General features: G+C 35.3%; 1 long non-coding RNA gene across 1 annotated transcript in view; it reads right to left on the reverse strand.

Moving 5' to 3' along the window:
• Positions 1-21,785, reverse strand: part of LOC148757601 (uncharacterized) — a 476,408-nt gene extending 454,623 nt beyond the window's left edge. Inside the window, exon 1 of the long non-coding RNA XR_016022233.1 lies at positions 21,733-21,785. This is a non-coding gene — a long non-coding RNA (uncharacterized LOC148757601). The remainder of the gene's footprint in view (positions 1-21,732) is intronic.
• Positions 21,786-22,248: the final 463 nt, after the last annotated feature.

Consider the following 22,248-nt stretch of genomic DNA (forward strand, 5'->3'; position numbering starts at 1 on the left):
CTGCAGTGCCAAAAGAAATGACCTAAAAGTAAATGAACTAAAATCTCTGGAGCCTGCTTATTCTATAATTGACAAAAATCAACCAAATGAATATCTCCTAAGACACAGATAGTCCAGGAGAGGCAATATCTGGAAACTCAGGGAAGAGTGGAATTTCTGACCTTAAGGAGTTTAAAATCTGGTAGAAGACAAAACTACACAAAGAAGTTATGTGAGGAGAAAAGAAAACCTACTCATCCTAACTACTTGGGTAATTGTTTTGACTTTTCCATCTACTTTGACTGTAGAGATAAAAACTCTGGATACAGTCTTTTAACCTCTAGTCTAGGGTTTTCCATTATTTACCCTAAATGCATAACATAATATACTCTAGATTTCCTAGTCTCTAGTCTGGAAATTTAGATCGATCTATTCTATGTATAAACATACTGTATTCTGGAATTTCAAGGTATGTCTAATTTCAAATGTCCTGGATAATTTTCTCAAGTTATTAAAATATTTCAGAAATTCTATCACTTTGAAATCTTCTGCTTTTCTACCCAAAAGTAATACAAGACAGCTGGTTTTCGTTTCTTTGTTTATTCTTTCATCAATTCTAAGTCATAAAATGAGAGTAATCTATATATCCTGTGTACTAAAGATAGTTAAATCTTGGTCCCTGTTCTCAAGAACCACAGCATAAGAGATAAGGCAGCTACATAAATGATTATGTACCCCAATTTGGGGAATATATATATGTGTATGTGTATATATATATATATATACACACACACACACACACACACATTAGAATATATATATATATTTTTAAATATATTTTTTCATTATATAATATATATCGTGTCCCCTTTTCTTGGCAGATGATAATTTTAGAATGCATGAAAAGAAATTACAACACAGAAAGTAGTTCTATATAAGTTGGGTAGAGACGGAACACCCATTTTAAACCAGCAGGGATGTGGGAAGACAACAGATAAGGCAAGAAATCTTATTTTAGTAATGGAGAGGTAAAGGACCTGTAATGATCTACTCAGTGAAAGAAATGTGCTCCTGAAATAGTCACTATCTGACATGCTTTTTCCATTTGATAAGTAAATTAACTGTGACACAATAGGATTTAGGGCATGGGTGAGGGAAGGAAGGAGAGTTCTCAACACAGGACGAAAATAGGGCTAGAGAAGAGACTTGCTTTGCCCCACAAACTACAGACATGTCATTTGTGAATGAAAGTGCCCATCAAAGAATTTTCAGCATGGAATCCTGGGATGCCGTCGTTTGTCACCCGGGCTCCTTCTCCTAGCTGTGGCAGGAGTCTCAGACGCTAATTGCCACCTTGAGTTCCTAGATTTACACACGGAACACTATGACATAATCCCGGAGAAAGACAAGGAGATTGAGGAAGACAGATCTCTTCAGTCTTGCTGTGAAAGTAGAGATAAGCAAACCAAAAGCGAACCTGACAACTTTTCCTTTAATTGATTTAAATTAGGAATCCCTCCAACTTCCAAACTGTTTTCTAATTAAGTTCGATATGAATGATGGCCCATATTGTAGATGGTTGAAAGGTGAGTTTTGTAAAATAATAATGAAGCAGGAATGTGATCTAGTTTTGTGGAGGAGTAATCCGTACTACTCAGATGACATTTCAACATTTTTTTTGGGGGGGATGGTGATTAGCTTATTTTAGGTTTTAATAAAACAATAAATCCCACCCCAAAAAGCCTTCCGAATGCTAAGGCTTATCTTAAAAATAATTTTAATGAGATTTATTTTTATTCATTTTAAAAATTAATATGTGCTCATGAGAAAATATCTGGGATATATAAAATAGAAAAATAGGGAAAAAAAGAGTACCCATAATATCAGATACAGTCACGGATAAAAACTAACATTTTCAGTGAACTTCTCCCATGCTTTATATTTTAACCACTACATAATTTTGATATACTAAATATTGTGTATGCAAAGTATATATCTTTTCATGTAATATAAAGGAAACCTGTCCATATTACAATATTTGCAAATATGAATTTAATCCTTGTATATAGTATTTCTTCATATAAAGCATTCCATAATTTGTCCATTCCTATCCTTTCAAATTATGTGCCATTTCCAAAGTGGTCAGTATTTTAAACCAGGCTATAAAATATGGATATTAATGTGGCTATTTTAACTTTTTAGTGTTTTTTAAATTTTTGTTTGTTTGTTTGTTGACCTCTCAGGATTTATTTCCAGAAGTAAGGCTCAGTGCATTACAGGTTATGAAAATATTTCAGAGTTTGATGTATTTGTGACATTTGCAGATAATATCACCTCAGTTTATGCCTTACCATCAAGGTTAACACTGACCATTTGCTGTAAACATTCTCATATTAAATGTCCTCATTTTCACACTTGTTCATTTTTCACTAACACTGAAGCTGAATTTCCATTTATTTGATTGCTGAGAGGTAAAAGCTTTCCATAGATACTTTTCAATCAGTATCTTCTCTTGTAAATTGTCTATTTAAATACTTTTTTCATATATGACAACAAAGTTGACAATCCCTTACTTTAAAAGGATATGATTGGTTTGTGGATAGATTTTTCAATAAAAATGTGCATGAACATCCACTCTTCTGTACTTGTGCCACTCACAAAAGTTCAGTACAGTTATCTCAAATTAAACAATAACGTGAGAACTCCCCGAGACACACACATACACACACTCACCCTCCCACCCTTCTTTCCTTCTAAGTAGCTTACACAGCATTCGGGAAGAGTGGACTCTGGACCTTCTTCCATGGCTGTCAGGTTGACTCTGAGGCATTGAACAGAGAGCAAATATCTTGTGGGCTCCTTATCCTCATTCTCCCCACATTGCTGATGACACACTAGTGACAGGGGAACAATTTGATGGCACCATCCAGAGAATAATTTCATTCGGAAAGGTGCTGAGATTGGAGAAGTTGGCTTGATTCTCTGGGAGGAGATATTAAAAAGAGCTCACTTGTGCAACCTCTGGTTAGGAAAATATTTGTGCTTCACAAGGAGCTCATCTGAGATAAATAATTGTATAAATGAATGAATAAATAAAATATATTTATTTCTTTGGTAAGGGAGAACGCTGGAAATTTAATGAAATCAGTTTTGCACACTCTTCTTTCTCTGCACCAACACTTTACTGTGGTAATTTTCCACAATGATTTCAAAAGTTTTAGATTTACTATTTCTGCTACTGCCTGAGATGACTGCCCGTTAAAGATATAACTAAAATAACAGATATTCCTTTATGAGACAAAGCACATGTTCTTACCTAACTAATATAAAAGGGGATTTACTCTTGGCCAGTTCTATGTAAAGTGCATTTCTCTATCAAAAAAATAATTTGTTTGTTTGTTTTTTAACTAATTGCTCTGTAAATTTTGAGATCTCTTCTGGCAGGGGAAATTGAAGTGATTTAATAGGAAAGTTATACCTAAAAGTTCTACTTTTCAGTTCCTACTAAAATGAAAATATAATAAGACTCAAAATAAATTTAAAGTATGAATATACCATGAAATATTAGTAATAACAATATTTTTCCCTGCTAAGAAAGTGAATATAATTTTACTAACAATTGTCACCCCAATAAATTTAATAAAATAAAATAAAAAAATAAAAAAAAAGAAAGTGAATAGATCGAATGCATTTCTCATTCCATTTCTCTCTCAGAGCCCTCTCCTCCATGTATTGTTCCCTTAGGGGCATTTATTTTCATTTATTTTCAACCTTCTGACTTGAGTTGCCTTAATTACAAAATAGGTTAATATTTCCTACCCCATCGCATCTTTGTGAGGATTACAAGACAATTATATGTAAATTAAATACCATAATGCCTAGCATTTGGTAGATGCTCATTACAATGCATTTCTATCAGGTCACCTTTCTCTTAAGTAATATAAATTATGTATGGCATAATCCATAATTTTTCAGTTGGGGAATAGAACCATCTGCTGTGTTAGCAGTTGAGAGAAAATGGCAAAACCTAAAAAAGTCTCCATTTTGAAAGCTTAAAGGGCTCAGTTGATTTATTTTCCTCGACATTGTCCCTCTTTTTAGAGAGGATCAATACAGTGAGATGTAGAAGAGAATCTCTCTTCTGATCATTGTTGAAGGGAAATGTTAACTGTTACTTTTTAAACACATGAGGCTAGCAGAGAGAATAGGGAATGACATTTTCGGATCCATAGTTTGGAACAAAATGGAATGTTTGAGGAAAATGCAGAGGGACCTATTAAGAGTGTCTCACAAATCAAGCCTTTGTTAGGTGTCTATGTGACTGTGAAGCTGTCAGGATTTGTTTAGCTAATGACTCTAACTTGTTAAAATTTTAAACAAGGCTTCTTTTGCTCCATTTCAAAGGATTCATAATATTCCCTTATTATTTGTTCCCTCTGTTTGAAAAGACGATTTCACATGAATATTTATCATTTAACAATATAAGGGCATTTATTCAACTCTGACCCTCCATCATCAACTCTAGTTTAGCTATATGTTCTTGTTCTAGCAGACCCCCTTTCCTTTACTTGGAGTTCAAGACTTGTAAGATAAGTAAAGCACGCAGATTTTAAGGACATGAACAGGAGGTGAAGAGGAGGACATGCCATTTGTCACTTGGGGGAATATGGTGAAATTGTTGAAAGAGTTGAACACTTATGGAAATATTTTGCTAAACAATTTAGTTATCTTACCTTACTCAGTATCCATTATAGTCCTACAAGATAGTAATGATTTTCATACCCATTTTGCAGATGAGAGAACTGAGCGTAATTTATTCATGTACACTACTGGTATGTTTCTAATAAACCTTGGCTATTTTTGAAAATAATGGTGATGAGAGAGCTTTATCAGTTTTCAGGAAACAACCTGTCAGGTTCTGGGCTTTCATTTTATAGATAAGGGCACTGAAACTCAGGGAAGTTAATTAACCTCCCTCAGTTGACATAGCTAAGCAACATAAATGGATTTAATCACAGATGTATAAATTAGATCTTAAATCTATTCCTTAGTTTTTCACTCTGTAATGTATCTCTTCTGCTACTTATCTGTTACTGAGTATTATATGTGGTAAAAAATAATAATAATAAAATTTGGTCTTTGCCCTCAATATGCATTGAACCTATCAGGAGAAATAAATCTGATATTAAAAATGTCTAGAGTCTATTGTATATAGAGATGATGGTCACCAGATAAAAACGGCGGAGAACTAGGGGATGGGTGAGAGGGGAAGGGTTTGAAAGAACTAGATGAAAAATGGATTGGCCTCTAGCCACCATTCTGGAAGAATGCTACACTTAATTTGGTGCATAGGGATACAATACAACTTAAATACTTTGGTCTCCACCTATTAAGAGATTTGTATAATGTGAATAGTAGTTGTTCTGAAATGTACCTTAGGCTTAATTTTTTTTTTGTTAAAGTGGTTTCCTGAGAACTTTTAAAATAAAAAACAAAAATAATTGTGATGGGTCTTAATGTGTTTGATATTTTTAACTACTTGAAAGAATCTTTAAAATAATTCGCATATTATATTCCCTTCAATATAGAAACTACGTTTGAAAATCAATGTTAATTATTTGATAACTCTAAGAAATGAAGTGTGAATGATCCCCTAATTGTTCATCAGATTTTTACTTTTCCTGATTGTACTAATTTGGTATTTTTGAAAGGATAAAACGTGGAGAGTAATTCAGACCTGTTTAATCTCTGCCTCTTCTACTTGCTTTGTTTGTCTGAAACAACCTTCATTTGCAAGAAGAAGGTTATACATTCTGGAGATTTGTGGATTAAATAAAATGTATATGTATATATAACAAGTAGCCTGGTTTCTAGTATGTAGCAGACCCTTATTAGAGTTTTCCACCTTAGGTAAAATGTCTGCTATTATTATACCTGGAACATAATGAGTATCCAAAACTCTTAGCCCTCCTATGTGTCCCCCAAATTGATAGATAATAGTTAATAGACAACTAATTTTGTGTATTTTATAGTTGTCACAGGTTTGATTTCCAAGCAGAGGTTGAAGCACTCTCTATCCCTCCCCTTCCTATTCCTCATTAGCATTATGACGATGACAAAGGAAGTTTCTTCATACTCTCCTCAGTGTGTCAGCTGTGAACTATAAGAAATACTAGCTATAGACTAAATAAAACACACATCAGCAATGATTTGTAAATAATGGAAGTTATCACTGTAATTAAAGACCAGCTCAGCCAGGAAGACACTGATTTTAAATTTAATGAATAAATGAGGCACTCTGCTAAGATTTAATTTGCCTTTTCTGGCAAGCTTTAAAACTTCACTGAAGAAGAGTGAAATTTGGACATATTTATCTTTAAAAAAAAACACGATAATACTATTGAGAGAAGAGACAAAAATTACATCTAGGAGCAGACGGACATGTGATACAAAGATACTTGTACCAAAAATATTGAAGACTAGGAAAGCCACCTGTGTTGGGACTTGACAAAAGTTTAAGGAGAGAGAAAATAATCACTTGGGTGGCCCTGGACCTTGGAGAGATGAGGCTCTTTGTGTTCTCTGATGGACTGTGTTGCAAAAGAATCTTGTAACTGTCAAAATACACATGTGAGTTTATCTTCCCAATTTGACTTTAAGTGTCATAGGGCAAAAGGGAAAGAAGAAACATAACGGAGATGGAGCACCTTGTATTCATGATCATTACATGAGATAAATACATTTTTGAAAATTGAGAGTCAGAGATATTTGACAAATTGCTCAAGGTCACAGAGCTAATACATGATGACTAAGGGTTAAATGGAAAGATTAGCATCTGGGTAATTGTGACTCATAAGTCCATAGTTTTCTATTACACTGCTCTGCCTCAAAGAAAGAGATTGGGTGTTATTTGCCATAGTTTCACCATCTTCCCTTCTCTCTTACAAAGACCTATGTGCTTACCACATAGAGATCAGGCATTTACAAAATACCTAAACTCCCAAACTGGTCTCCAATGCCCACTCAACAAATGCACCAGTTAAAGGGTTCTTGTAGTCCTGGAAAATAAATAACCAGTGCAGAGGAGCAGGTGGGCACTGTGCATTCAAACGCTGTCCTGGGGAGAGACTGAAGGGCAAGTTGACCAGAGTTAAATCTCCACTGTGGGGACAGATGCATCATACTAACAGGTTCCAGACACCGCTGCACGTTCAGCTCAGTGACAAACTTCCATAAGCCAAGTTCTGAGAATCTGGCTTCTGTCTAACTTGGTTATATTACTCTTAGAACAAAATGTGAAAGTCACTTCTCTTGATACTTACAGTCATTTGCTTTGGCCTTTTCATTTGCACATAGGTTTTCTTGAGCCCTTCACCTGAAATCTGCTCTCCTGAGAACAATCTAAACTGCATCACAGACAAAATAAAAATGGAGTTTCTCGGCCCTCAAGGTGAAAGGCTGAGACTTAAGAAAACACCCCTCTACATAACTTTACCCCTTCCCCTTCACAGGTGATAAATCTACCACGTATCTCTCCTAGTCAGAAGGATTCAAAAACATTCTGATCTGATAAGTTTGTGGCAATATTATCAAAGCAATAGAGCCAATATTATGTTAGCATGGTATTTAGCAGATTGTATTTAGATACTTTGCACCTACTAATCTAATGTTTTGTGTTCATTTAGTTTAGTTTAATATGGTTTAGTTTTGGTTCAAATTCTGTTCTTCCACCAAGGTCTGCATGCATTGTGAAGGCCCCTCTGAAGTGGCGTGGGGAAGTGTAGAGTAGAGAAATGGCATTTCATGTGTGATCTCATAATTTTCTCCCTAAAAAGATAAATACAGTTTGGAAATCACTGGTTTAGGACACTGATCTATTTCAGATATCAAAGAGACACAAATATATTACGTTGCATTCTATGTCATGTCATCATATCATGTCATATTGTGCCGTGTTATCGTATCATGTTATATTTTGGTCCAGATAATTTTCAGGCACTGAACCATCTCTCTCTCTCTCTCTCTCTCTCTCTCTCTCTCTCTCTCTCTCTCTCTTAATTTTTCTTTTTTTTTAGTTGAGGTATAATTAACATATAACATATTAGTGTCAGGTGTACATCATAACGATTTAATATTTGTTTACATTGTGACATGACCACCACAATATGTCAACTTAACTTCCAACACCTTTCATAATAACAAAAACTTGTTTACTTGTGATGAGAATTTCTAAGATCTACTTGTATTTCACATTTCAAATTTGCCAAACAGTACAGTATTCTTAACGATAGTCCCCATATCACACATTGCATCCCCAAGACTTATTTATTTTATAATATTCTTTTTTTAAGTAAGATTCTTTTTCTTATAAAATATATAAGTCCTTATATATACGCAGTTTTGATATGCATACCAAATTATTTGGTCAGGTACTTAATACAACCTCAGAACCTTTACTCTACTGGAAGATATGCTTTCGCTTTGTTGTGCTTAATGTAGAACAGTCATTTGTATATTGTGATAAATACTTTGCCTTAAATATTTTTTTAATGTTGAAATTAATATTTTACAAGCAAAACAAAACAAAAACAGTCCCCCTCCCAGGTACAGGTGTGTAGGAGAAGCTGTGTGACAACAATCCCTGGGTGATTTGAACATTTTCAGTTAGTTCTGCTTTCAGGCCAATTGGAAGTGGCTGATGTTGCCATTCACATCCAGGACCTGTCTGCTTCAGGAATGTTCTAAATGCTAATGCAGGGACAACATTTTCAGTTATCTATAGTATGTAAATATAAAGCCACACCATCAATTTCACCACAATGATGCTGGCCTTGTTTTTCTAGGAATAGAAACATGGTCAATTTTAGATTCATTTTAATAAGAATCAATGGCTCCTTAAATAAATTGCTGTTGACAAGCAACAGTTTCAGAATCAAATATTCTCAGATTGTTGTTTGTAACTTGGAGCAACGCCTGTATCCATTTATACCAATAGCTCATTAACTCACTCATATTTTATTTGAAGAGTCAGCTTTATGTCACATTGAGGGATTTTTTTTTTATTTTTGTAGTATTTAATCTATTGAATACTACTTACTATAGGCAAGACACTATACTAGGTACTTGACATCTTTTCCATCAACTTCTTCAGTATTAATGTAGCACAGAAACTATTGTCCTGAGCTTGTATGAGACAAAATGAAAACTAGCAAGGGCCTGAGTGCTGCTGCAGGACACGGGGATGTGGTGAGCCATGGGAAGGATATTTCAGAGGTAACTATTATTTACTGTTTCTCCGTGATACGCCAGCTGCTTCAAAAGGGGCTTATCATTTAATGTCTCCAACACTGCATGCAGAGATACGCTTTTAATTAAATGGAATTCACCTCTGTTTCTTTTTTATATATAGAAAATCCATCAGATAATTATGAGTATATGATACTATGTTGTGTCTTGATAATCTGGCAGCATGGTGAGGGCATGGCAGGGAGAATGCCAGTGTTTTTACACTGACATCTTTTTAGTTAATAACATTCACGACCTTTATAGCTGATCACAACTCAGCATTTGAAAACTTCTTGATGCTGGAGTAGTATATCATAAATAGACTTTTTGGAAGGTCCCCCTAGGCTCACAAGAGTGCTTCAAGTGAACCGAAAGCAACTATATTTGCACGTACCCTAAATTTCTCTAATTTAACTGACAGAAAGCCTGCCAAGGAAGATGTAGTCAACCATGCCCTGGTTGGTGATGACGGCCTTTGTCAGAAGTATACTCCTAATTCAGAGACTAAATTCATGAGAATTTGTTATTTTTGTTGTTTTGTTTTATAAAATTTCAAGTTTTAGGCCCTTGGTTAAGAAAATAAATGTGTCCTATATATCCACAGGCAGTGAATCCAAGCATCCTTCATGGGTAGTTTAGATATTGCGTCAACTAGAGTCCCAGTCATGGCAATCAGGTATCAATTTGAACTTGAATTACAGTCCCAGTGGTGAGAGGTCAGCGTTTCATCCACTTAGCAGTCAATCTTCTCTGCTCTATTCTTTCAACTTTATTGAGCATGGTAACAGTTGTACACCCCTGCTGCTTTGTTTCCTCCCCTCAATACCAGCCACACTCGCCACCATACAGATGTACACCAATACACACCAGTCTTCAAACATTCCCATTTACACTAAAAATGTTCACGTGTGAAAGCCTTTCTTGATTAAATCTGTAGTGCTATGACAGCCAGAGCATATTCTTAAGTATCTCTCAAATGGAAGAACGAGCCCACTACTTTGGAAAAACAGGGAATTTGCTAGAGGAATGTGTTAAGCTTCTAACTAATATTTTATTAGTAGTATCATGCAGCAGGTATAGTGATATGTGCCCTTTACAAATTGTCTTATATAACCTCCAAAAATGATTTTTGAAGTTATTATCAATATTCCTTCTTTACACAGCGAAAACTTTTTTTGTTGTTGTTGTTGCTAGAAGCTAACTTAGTTAAGGAGTCGTTCTACCTTGGATAATTGTGGACCCGGAATTTGAATATATTTCAAGGTTGCTCCAAAAACACATCTTTCAATTTAATGCAGCGACATTGGAAAGATGGTAAACATAAAATAAATTCAAATAAAAAGAACGAAAAGACAAAGATTGTCCTTTAATTCCCTGGAGTTCAAATACTCCTCTTCAGAGGAGGCAGCAATGAATCTAGAAGGTTCAGACCCCAAAGGGAGAAACTGATCATTATACTCGGACACAAGGTTCCATCACTATCTCTGTAATCAGCGTGTTCTTATACTTTATGTATTTTTGGTCCATATTGTGATGTCAGCTTCATATACAAAGAATTACCTGCTAGGTAACAGTTTCGAACGTTCTGGATAGCCATGTTTTTTCCCTTGAGCTCAGCTCTCTACCCTTCATGATCCTTCCTTGTCTCCAGGTCTGACATACATGGATTATACCAACAGGCCTCTTTGCCCCTCTGGAATCCCACTGAGTACATCCAGTGGGAGGAACTGGCTGAACATTGGAGGGTGAGAAGAGATAGGGATTGTGGTATTTATACTCTTGGCTCCCTACCTGCTGAATATAGGTTTGGAAGTGTGTATATGATCATTTTCCAAAGGTCATATTTTGTGTTTGGGGTTCCTCTCCTATCGTGACAGCTTATCCCAGGTTCCAATAACTTCTCCTCCTTACACCTCAGGCCTAAGAATGACAATGCCTCCTGTCATTTCTAAACCCGGGGTGATTCATCATACTTTATTCATTTCCTAGAATCTTAATGACATCGTTGTAAACAGCCCTTTCACTAAACGCTCTTATTATTCCTTTTAAATGTATTGTCCTCTTTGTGTTGGGACTCTGATTCAATTATTATAGAAGACCATAGATGCAGTTCAAGAGAAAAATCTGAGACTCAATTGCATTCCTAATAAAACCCTAAAACCAAACAAACAAAAAAAGATGAATGAGGTGATCACCAACAGAGGGAATGCTTACGGAAAATTATTCTATGTAGTGTTTTCCCTCTAATCATAAACACAATCGATAGACATGCATGTTGCTCTCAACCAATAACATGGATTTTTTTGAAAGTCTAAATCTACGCAGAACTTTCTCTTAGCTAAATATTTGTGACCCCTAATAAATTCCAGTTTTACATTTGTCCTAATCTTTGCACCACGTGGCATTATGTTAAAAAATAAAACAGAATCCAGCAAATAAAAGTAATAACAGAAAGATTTCAAATATCACTTGCATCTCTTAGAGAATATTAAAGGGGATCTAATTAATATCCCAAATCAACACTTCATCATATGCATGTTTTATTTACTTTCAAATTATCTCTCTACCCAGCCGTCGTCATAATCATTCATTAAAAAAAAAAAAACTTTCCTTGAATTTCCTGCCTATACAGACCTTATCTTTTTCTACTCCTTTTTAATTTCTCCTGCTTCTCTATTCCTGTCTCTTCCACTCTTTGTTATTATTCATCTGTTATACATTTCATATTATATCATTCAAAATCATATTCAAAGATAGAACTCATTTAAATGGGTAGAGGAAGAAGAAAGATAACTGGAAAAAAACTTAAACAAAGTTTCTTTTCCTCTTCTAATGGAAAGTGTGCTGCTGTGTCAGGACACTATATGTGTTGGACAAATGTTTCCATGCAATTTCAGTTTTAAAGGATCCTTAGAAATAGTAAAGCTCCTTTGTGGAAATACTAGACATTCAGAAAGTAACAGGTCTCAAATTTAAAACACAAAAAAATTTAACAAAAAGAAAAATTAAAAGTAGAGAAAAATCTATATTCAAAAAGTGCAGCCACAGCCATTATTCACTTTTGGATAAATGTGTACTATAAACAATCTTATTTCATATAGCTATATATATTTTGTGTATAAATACATGTACATATATAACTTTTGTTTTGACCTACCATTTTATATGCTTCACAATGAGATTTTTTTAATTGTTTTTAAAATAGTCCATTTTAAGTGTTGTTATAATTTATTTACCAATTTCCTCTTAAACTGTTTCCCTCTTAGACTCAAATAACTGTTGAATGTTACTTCAATTTTAAAACACTATATCTGCTATTTAAATCAAGCATTTATCCACATATATGATCACTTCCCTGATGTATTACTAGACAAAGATGTACTAGGTCAACTATTAGAAAATTTTAAGTCTTCTGATTTACATTGCCAAAGGGATTTCTAGAGATGTGGAATCACTTCACACTTCTACCTGCAAAACATAAGTAAAGCTGTTTCTCTATAAAATCCCCAGCAATTTATCAAGTGCTAGTTAAATAAGTAAGAGACGTCATATTGTCATTTCATTTGGATTGGTTTGAAGTTCATTACGTATTTCACCAGTTCATTGAGCATTTGTATTACCCACTTAGAAACTCCACCATTAATATCCTTTGCCTATTTTACTATTGAGGAAATTTTTATTAAAGTTCATAGTGCTTCAAATTAGGGCATTATTTCATTGTCATTATTTTTGCATTTTTGTGATTTCCTATTAACATGATATTTTTAGCATTTAACTTTCTACCCAAATATGTTAAGAATTTCATAACTACTAGAAAGTACTGTTATTTTTCCTAAATGTGTGTATGCTTGTCTGTATTTATATTTTCATAGGTGTCATCTGTTTTACATATACACTTTTTATCATATAAAGCATTGCTGATACGTAATATGAAAGAATAATATAACTCAGTCTCTACGTTTCCCCTAAGTTGTAGAATTATTTAATATCATTTGTTGGATCGTGATAGTCTTCCCACTGCTTTTTAAAAATTAATAAATGTTTCTGTATATTCCAAATAGGCTGAAGTTCTATTTGTTTTGTTCCACTGATCAATTTCGTTTTATGTATTAGGTCCAAACTTTTAAAGTCATTTTCACTTTAGAGTACATTCTTTGCTGATAGGAAAAGACTCTTTAGTCTTCTTTTTCACAATCTTCTCAAGATCTCTGTTCAAAAGGCTCATTTTCATTACATTTTTATTAATTTCTAAAGATACCATTGAAGAGTTCCTGTGTGTGTGTGTGTGTGTGTGTGTGTGTGTGTGTGTATACACACACACATATATATGTATAGTAACTCTCTCTCTCTCTCTACGTGTATATATATATATATATATATATATATATAGAGAGAGAGAGAGAGAGAGAGAGAGAGACAGAGAGACAGAGAGACAGAGAGACAGAGAGAGACAGAGAGAAACAGAGAGAGACAGAGACAGAGACAGAGAGACAGAAAGAGAGAGAGAGAGAGTTCCTATACATATATATATATGATGATGATGGGTATTCTCCTGCACCAAACAGAGATTCAGTTCTCTCCACTTATTCCTATGTTCTTTTACATGCCTTGGTAAGGTCTGAAACACTTTTTACTCATATTCTGCTGCTTTGTTTTCTTCAGGATTATTTTTAGATAATTTCTATGTCATTGATAGTCTGAATATTTTTCATTACATTATAAACTAATTATTTTGGGGAAATAGGAAAACATTTTAAGTTGAATTTTCTCTGATTAATATACTGAACCAAAATTTATTTGAAACAATGTAAGATTCATTTGAAGAATGTTACCTGTATTTTGTAACTAGCACCCCTATTTCCCAGTACATAAACTAATGCCTCTGCAAAAACAAAATTCAAAAATAATTAAATAAACAACTCAACAGGCAATGACAGAATACATAAATGAACTCTACATCTTATTGAAATGGTCAGAATTTCCAAAATATTATTAAGGATGTCTTATATCCTAATCATTATTTCCCTGAGTCTCTACTTTAAAAGTAATGCCTCTTTTGTGCAGGTGAGCCTCAAATATTGCATTGAATTTCTGGGGTTGGTAAGCCCCCAAACACTATAGTCTTTATATATTGTGTGCACATGCCTTATGACTTTCCCGGGAATAAGGAATTCCTTTTAAAAAATCAGTTTATCAAAGGAAACCTATTTGCCCCCCAAATAATGAAATGTCCAGAGGTATCTTATTAATCTAAGTATTATTTTGGCTGCCTATTTTTCCCCTTATGAAAGAAATCTAAGAGAAAAAGAATTTGTGAGAAATGACAATTGACTTTATAGATTACATCCTATTAGTCAGTAAATATCTCATTTATTAACCAATGCACTATTGACTTGCTCTCATAGATTAATAAGTTAACTAATATTAAAGCAGTGCTATATTCTTGGGTTTACCTTCCTTAATTAAGCAGGGTTAATATTTTGACAATATGATTGTATTAAAGTTTCTGGTGTTTGATTTGGTATTTTTACAATTCTATCATTAAAATTGTCCTAAGAGTATTTTGTTGGTTTTATTTCCATACTGTTCATATCTATGTAATAACATAAATTTAGATACAGATAGAAGATAGATAGATAGATAGAATCACTTATATAATTTATACAACATAGAGATAATACCTTCAATGTTTGAAACTTTCACAAACATTACAAGCCTCGAGTTTGTTTTGAAGGAAATATTTTTTAGATACTCTATTAAAATTTAATTTCTTAATTTTTATATATTTCCTTTGTTACATTAATTTCTAGTCTCCCCCTATTTATTGCCTTTCTTGGCAATATAATTTCTAATAGTTCCAATAGTTCTATATAATTTCCAATTTCTAATAGTTCTAATAGTTCTATATAATTTCTAATAGTTCCATCTGGATTCTCTGTAATGTCAAAAGGCTAATCTAGTGTCTTGACACATATCAGAGGTGGAGTTAGGATAACTTACACACGCCCTACAGTATGAATTGAGCATTACCCTTAAAGAGCCCTGTGACATAGATATATCTTTAAGGAGAAAAAAATAAGTAATTTCAAGTACCTCATACTGCCTAATATAATGCACTGCACTTTGGTAGCCTTTTTTTCTTTTTTCCCTGAAACATTTCTTTGAATGATTTTGAGCCCAACCTTTGAACATTTGAAACCTACCCGACCCACTGGTTGTATCTTCTTTCTCTGGAACTTGTGATAGGACCAAAAAAATGGACATGTAACCCAGGTTAAGTATGGAATGAGTCCTTCCTGGTGTTTATATGATTGGAGAAAAAATATGTTGTCCTTTTTTGCTAGGTTATTAAACTGGGAGGATGGGACTCTAGAGCTGATAGTAACCATCTTTTTTTCTCGCATAAGGAGAGAGCTTTTCTGCAGAATGAAGCTAGGAAAAAACAAACAATGATAAGAGAGAGAGAGAGATGGAACCAAAAATCTTTCAGATAGTCACTTCACTTCAGCTTCTGGGGCTCATGCTTTGATTCTGTGAATTTCCCCAGTTTCCTCTCAGATAAAGCAGTCTGTACATTATGGCTTAACCTTAGTAGAGCTGGATTTTAGTTCCTTGCAATTAAAGGGTCGTAAATTTTGCCATCCATCCTTTAAAAATGCTTTTAATGCATATCAACACAAATTATACAAATTTATAGTAATCTCACTGCTTTATGCTTTGTGAAATGGACTGTTCTTTCTTTTTTGAATGGAGACAATCCTTCATCTCCAAGTTTCTTACACCTTGTCCATTCTCCAAAGCTAGTCAGAAATTTGTAAGAGCATTATCTAGGTGTCTAAACAAACTCTTCTCCTGAGGAGTGATGATAATGGAGATGGTGAAGAGCAGTTAAAGAAGTTTAGTAGTTCAGCAAGTAGAAATTTCCAAATGCCTGTAAGGCAAAATCTGCTACACTCTCCTCCTGGCTAGTCCCCTCCCTCAGTCCTGCCATATACAATTCTATAATCCTTTGGCCTGTCCCAAATTCTGAAATATGCAATAGCATGATACATGTTTTACTTGAATAAAAACCTTTTGGCAACTATTTCACTGTTTAATTGAACTGAAGCCACTGACTGGTACATGCGGTAGGGAAGTAAGAAAGTTCCCACTTATTTACCTTACATTCTTACAATAGATTTATTCCATCATTCTCATGAACAATAAAACATGTAACTTCCTCTTAATGTTATACCTTATGAGAAAAAAGGAAAATCTATACTGCAGATGTGCCATCTCAACTTCAGCATGTTTCAGCATTATCATTTCACTGGGTTAGAGACACCATGAAACACGGTCCCTTCTCACAATAATCGATGCTCTCTAATGGAGGTGGCTTGTAGATAGTGCATGCTCACCAGTAGGGTGACAATTACAGTTGCCTGACCTGTATAGCCCATCCTTTTCTTTTAGAGAAGCTAGAAAGAGGCTGCCTACTCATCGGTCAGATCTTATCCTTAAAGTCATTTTCTCTAGAAGTCCTCAAGGCGGCCACAGACTAGGTTAAAATTAGGCTGAATAACATATTCTGAACATTCTTACCTACAATTATATATTCAGAAATCTCTTCCATATTAGACTATAAGCTCTGTGAGGTCAAGTACCATGTCTGATTTGTCTGTGTATAAAGTACACATATTTTATTTATTTATAAAGAAATACCATGGTTAGAGTTTTTGTTAAGGGCAAGCACAGAGATCTATCAGCAAAAAAGGAAGAAACCCATCTTGTTAATACAAGTAAATAAAAATAAAATAAATGTTCGCATCATGCTGACTATAATCTGAAAAATGAATGACTTTTTGCACATTTACAATTGATGTGATGACATCACATCAATTCCAAGAAAATATTTTGGTCTATAAGTGGAGTATATACAACATGGATTCTTCTCTAATTAATTTTACGCAAATACTCTGCACTGGGAGCATTAGGGAATGAGTTGTCTCTCATTATTTTCACTGCAAATGTTAAAAGGGAATCTACAATGCAAATATTCTTTCAGAACTCTGAACTAAGTCCAAATGTTCTCTTTGAGGGTGGGGTAGAGTGGAAGTGCAGACGGAGTGTAAATACCAAGCCATGAAAAAAAAAATCTATCTTGGCACTTGGTTATGGAGGTTACAATGCAAGGACACTGAGAAAGGCGAGGGATTAAGGAGGAAATTCACAGCAGGCAGATTGCCTCTTATGTCTTTCAATTCATTCATGTGTGAAACAATATCATATCATAAAATGAACCATTAGAAAGCCAGAAAATGAAGCATATGGGAAATAAATTCCCGAACCAGGCCAAGAAACAGGTGTGTGTGTGTGTGTGTATATGTGTGTGCGTGCGTGCGTGTGTGTGTGTGTGTGTGTGTGTGTGCATACAATGTGTGGAAACTAGAAATCTATATAATAGTCTCTGTACTATACATGCTAGGTATATTTAAAACCACAAAGAGCTCTGAGGAAGGTGTTCCTGCTGTTTTAGGTGCGACGCCATTTCAGAGAGCCTGTTTTAGGATCGTCAACTACAGAACTCATCTCTAACCTCACATATAGGCAAACATATCTGAGCAGTACAATCTGACAAACATGCATTTGTCTGAGTTAGGTTTCCAATTATTACTCTCTGGGCATTTCAAAATTGAAGTCAAAGTCAGCTTCCAAAGATAAGTCAGGGACTGTCAATTTTAGGAAACACAAACAATTTTGTAATTCAGTGTCACAGTGACGAGGCAATACCCCAAGCCCTAGCCTCATGCTGCCCCATCTACTTATCCCACGGCACCTTGTGCATTATAACCCACTGAAGGCAATTATCCCCCTAGTTCCACATAGTTCCTGGACTCTGTTTCTAATTTCTCCATCTGTAGACTTAGAGCTTGTCTCTTATTCTTACTTATCACAGTTTACCCTGAAACATTGTGCCGCATCTAGTTTTCTTTTTTTTTTTTTTTTTGTCTTCAGCACTTCTTTTGATCCATAGCACCAGCATTTCCTAATTGTGTGAATTTACAAATATCTCTTAAGCCATCTAAACCTCAATCTTACAATCTGTAAAGTTGGTATTGCTGTGCAAATTACTCCCCCAGAAAAATCCAATATAAGCACCCAGGAAATCTGAGGTGGCTTCATGGAATATAACAACACTGCCTTAACAAATATCCATTTCCCCTTAATTGATGGCCACTCCCACCCAGATTCTGCCACAGCCCAGATGCCGTGTGGTAGGGATGGAAAGGAGAAAAAGAAAAACAGACATATGGCACAGACTCAAAATTCATTTAAAAAAAAAAAATAATAATAATAATAACCAGAGTGAATCCAGAGAATATAGAAAAGAAGAAAATAAATAAAAAAACACAAAAAACAAACAAACAAACAAAACAATAGAGATGATCAACTAAACCTAAAACTGGTCCTTTAAAAAAACTGAAAAATAAAAATAAAAAATAAAAAGAAAAGAAAATCCTCTGCTAAATTTATCAAGGATGAAAGAGAACAATAGAGAGCAGAATTAAACACTGTGAATGAAAAAGGACCCTAAACCTATGGAGGATCTTGGTTATTCAGAGAAGATTTCTAAACACAATCTTTTTGCTAATCATTTTAAAACATTTTTATTTCTATAAATGTGTATTTCATTTATTTTCAGGAAAACTATTTTATTTTTTAAAAATCTGACCATACACATAGTTATTAAAGGAAAGTAAAAGACAGAAATAATATTCTCACAGAAAAAAATAACACTAAACTCGAATTATTTGATAGGCAAACAGTCTAGTCTTTACTACCATATTTTGTCGAGAGATTAGTATTATCAGCAACAACTGAAAACCCAGATATAGAAATGAAGGTATTAGTCATGGTGAATTATTTTGGGGAGATGATTTGCTCACAAAAAAAAGTGTTCAGCTTAATTTATTTACAGTAACTGGTTGACACTGTCTCTTGTCATGAGAGCCAGGCTCATTCATCCCCAAACAAAAAAAACCACAGCTTCCTCTATTTCATAAAATGTTGAGTGAAACAGTATCTCAGCTGTCATAGTAATTACATTTAACTAGATAATTTAAAAGAAGAAAAAGAAAGGGGCTGGCATTATCCCTAAGACAAGGGAACAAGTGTTAATTGTAAAATGAATATAAATGAATGCAGGACCATAGAGAAGGAATGTGAGCCGCACTGCGTGGAGATGAATTCAAGGAAAAATTCCAGCGAGTTGTGTTTGATTGACTCTTATAAGATAAATAAGAATTTACAAGTTAGGGAAATAAAAGTTCTGGAGGAAGCATTTTAGACAGGGAAATGGAATGTACTGAAGATAGGAGGCACGAAAAAGCCATGTTTGAGGGGTGACTGAAACACACCATAATTGTGACTCCTAGTAGCTCCTTTAACCCCTCTTGCTATGGATTGAATTGCATCTCTTCAAAATGTCTATATTAAAGCCCTAATCCCCAAGTGACTATATTTGGAGATAGGCTCTTGAGGAGGTAATTAAGGTTACATGAGAGCATAAGAATGAGGTCCTTATCTGGCAGGATTGGTGTCTTCGTAAGAAGAGGAAGAGAAAGCAGAGCTCCCTCGCTCTCTTCAATGTGGGGACATCGTGAGTAGGCTGCCGACTACAAGCCAAGAGGCCTCAGACCAACACCTACACAGCCGGCACTCTGATCTTGGACTTGCCAGCCTCCAGAACATTGAGAAATAAATTTCTGTTATTTAAATTACCCAAACTCTGGTATTGTATTGTGGCAGCTCGAGCTGACTACAACACCTGTCAAAACTGTACTAGGTGAAGAGATGAAGGAGAAATCATTCAAATGACCCTAAGGTTAGGTGGGTCAGAAAGGAAGAGGCATCAAACTGAAGGAGATGGGAGATGTTGCTAGAGGCCACAGATTACTAAATCTGGAAGGATTCTTAGGGATCTCATTTTCAGCTGCTTCATTTTACAGTGAACGAAACCAAGACCCAACTTTGCCTAAGGTTATACCTAAAGCTAGTGACCTAAAAGCTGAAGAACCATGGAAAGCACTTAGATTTTCTTTGTGTATGCAGATACCCATTTCTCTGGAGAGGACATAGCAGGGTGGTATCATCTTTGAGAATAATTCTACTTTCCTCTGCACGCATGTGAAGTTCTCTCCTTATTCACTCTTCCTGATACAGCCTGATGCCCTCACTAAAGCAGTTGATTAATTACAAAGAACCATCAGGCTCTGCAGTGACATCCCCGAGGCAAAGGCTGCCTTTCTGCCAATCTTGGTGACGGTCTGAGACACTCCATGTTTTCTGACATTCTGGGCTGTGTGGCCCCTCTGCCTGGGGCTGATTCAGGGGGAAGAGGGTTGACTTTAACAAACAAGATGCCGCTTCCCCACCAGTAGGCCTGCTGTTGCTGTTGTTTTCAATCCTCCAAAGGCGGGATCTTCCATATGTTCACCTAACACTGCCCCAGGACAGCAGTGAATGAATGAACAGATCATCAAGAGGAGCAGAAGCCAGCAGAATTAAAGAACAGGACTGGCTCTAAGCCTAATCAGGCCACAGGGAAAGGCAAGTACTATGTCATAAAGGAATGGAACCCTTGGGTCCAAATGCTAATATATACTAAGGACTGAGTTTCTGTTCCCACTATGCCCTAAGCATATGCAAAAATAGTCAGAAAACACAGCTCCGAAATCAATCCTGAATATCACTTTATGATTCTCAAACTCATAAAGACTGAAACTAATAATGATGATACAATCCGATAAGGGCACATGTATAATAAGGTACATTTAATCCCTGTGGATGAACACATCTACCTTGATCCCCTGGATGGTGTATCATTTGGAAATATTCAGGAGGGGTCTTAAAAGTGTCTATATCCTTTGTATTATAATTAAAACATTGCATTAGAGAATCTGGATATATGAGAACAAAAGTACAGGAAACAAAGAGGTATTGATAACATGGCAATCATGGCAATGTGTTGCCCATATGTCCTGTTGCAGATATGCAGACTCCAGCTGTCAATACTCCTTCTGTATTCTTCATCAAGTTTACACCGAGGCTAAGCACCATGTGGGCTGCTCTAAGCCAATGGTGGAGCCTGGTGGGCTTACTAAACAGTTATCTGGTGAGATGAACTCCTTCAATGACTGATTTTAGCTTGAGAATCCCCAATGACCTTGTTGGAACTTTCTTAGAACTGTGCTACAGTTTGAGATTTTTCCTGACACAATTACCCTTCCTTCTGTCTCTCCTTTCATAGGAGTCAGATCTGTATTTTATTCTGAAGATTCTCCTCACCTTCTCCTACTCTCTTGCCCAATAAATCCCTTGCATGTCTAACCCTATCTTGTTGTCTATTTCTCAGGAACTCAAACTAGTACATATGAGAAGAGCCAAGAGCCGGTTCAAGATAGTGACATAGGATCAGCCTGAACTCACCTCCTCCCATGGACACAGGTAATCTACAGCTGCACGTGGAACAACTTCATCTGGAAAAAAAGACAAAAAACCTAAACTGAAAACAAGTGGAATGACTACTTCACATCAGGAAAATGAGAAAAACGAACAAACACATCAAAGCAGGTAGGAAAGGCTGAGACACAACCTCCTAATGAACCACAACCACCCCTCCCACCCCAACTCATGGTTGATTCACAGTTAGGAGGGAACTGAAAACCCTGAGCTTCTTACTAAGGAGCAAAGGGTTTGTACCCCACCTTGGGCACCCCAACTGTTAAGATTTATACCTGAGATATGACCCAAAAAAAAACACCTAGTGGTTTATTTTTTTTATTATTTTTTTTATTTTTAAGTGTGTTTTTCCAGGACCCATGAGCTCCAAGTCAAGTAGTTGTTTCAATCTAATTGTGGAGGGCACAGCTCACACCATCCCATGCAGGATCAAACCAGCAACCCTGCTGTTAGGAATATCACACTATAACTAACTGAGCTAAC

The sequence above is a fragment of the Rhinolophus sinicus genome, chromosome 8 (assembly GCF_057876585.1).
Source record: "Rhinolophus sinicus isolate RSI-liver-muscle chromosome 8, RSI-T2T, whole genome shotgun sequence".
Classification (NCBI taxonomy): domain Eukaryota; kingdom Metazoa; phylum Chordata; class Mammalia; order Chiroptera; family Rhinolophidae; genus Rhinolophus; species Rhinolophus sinicus.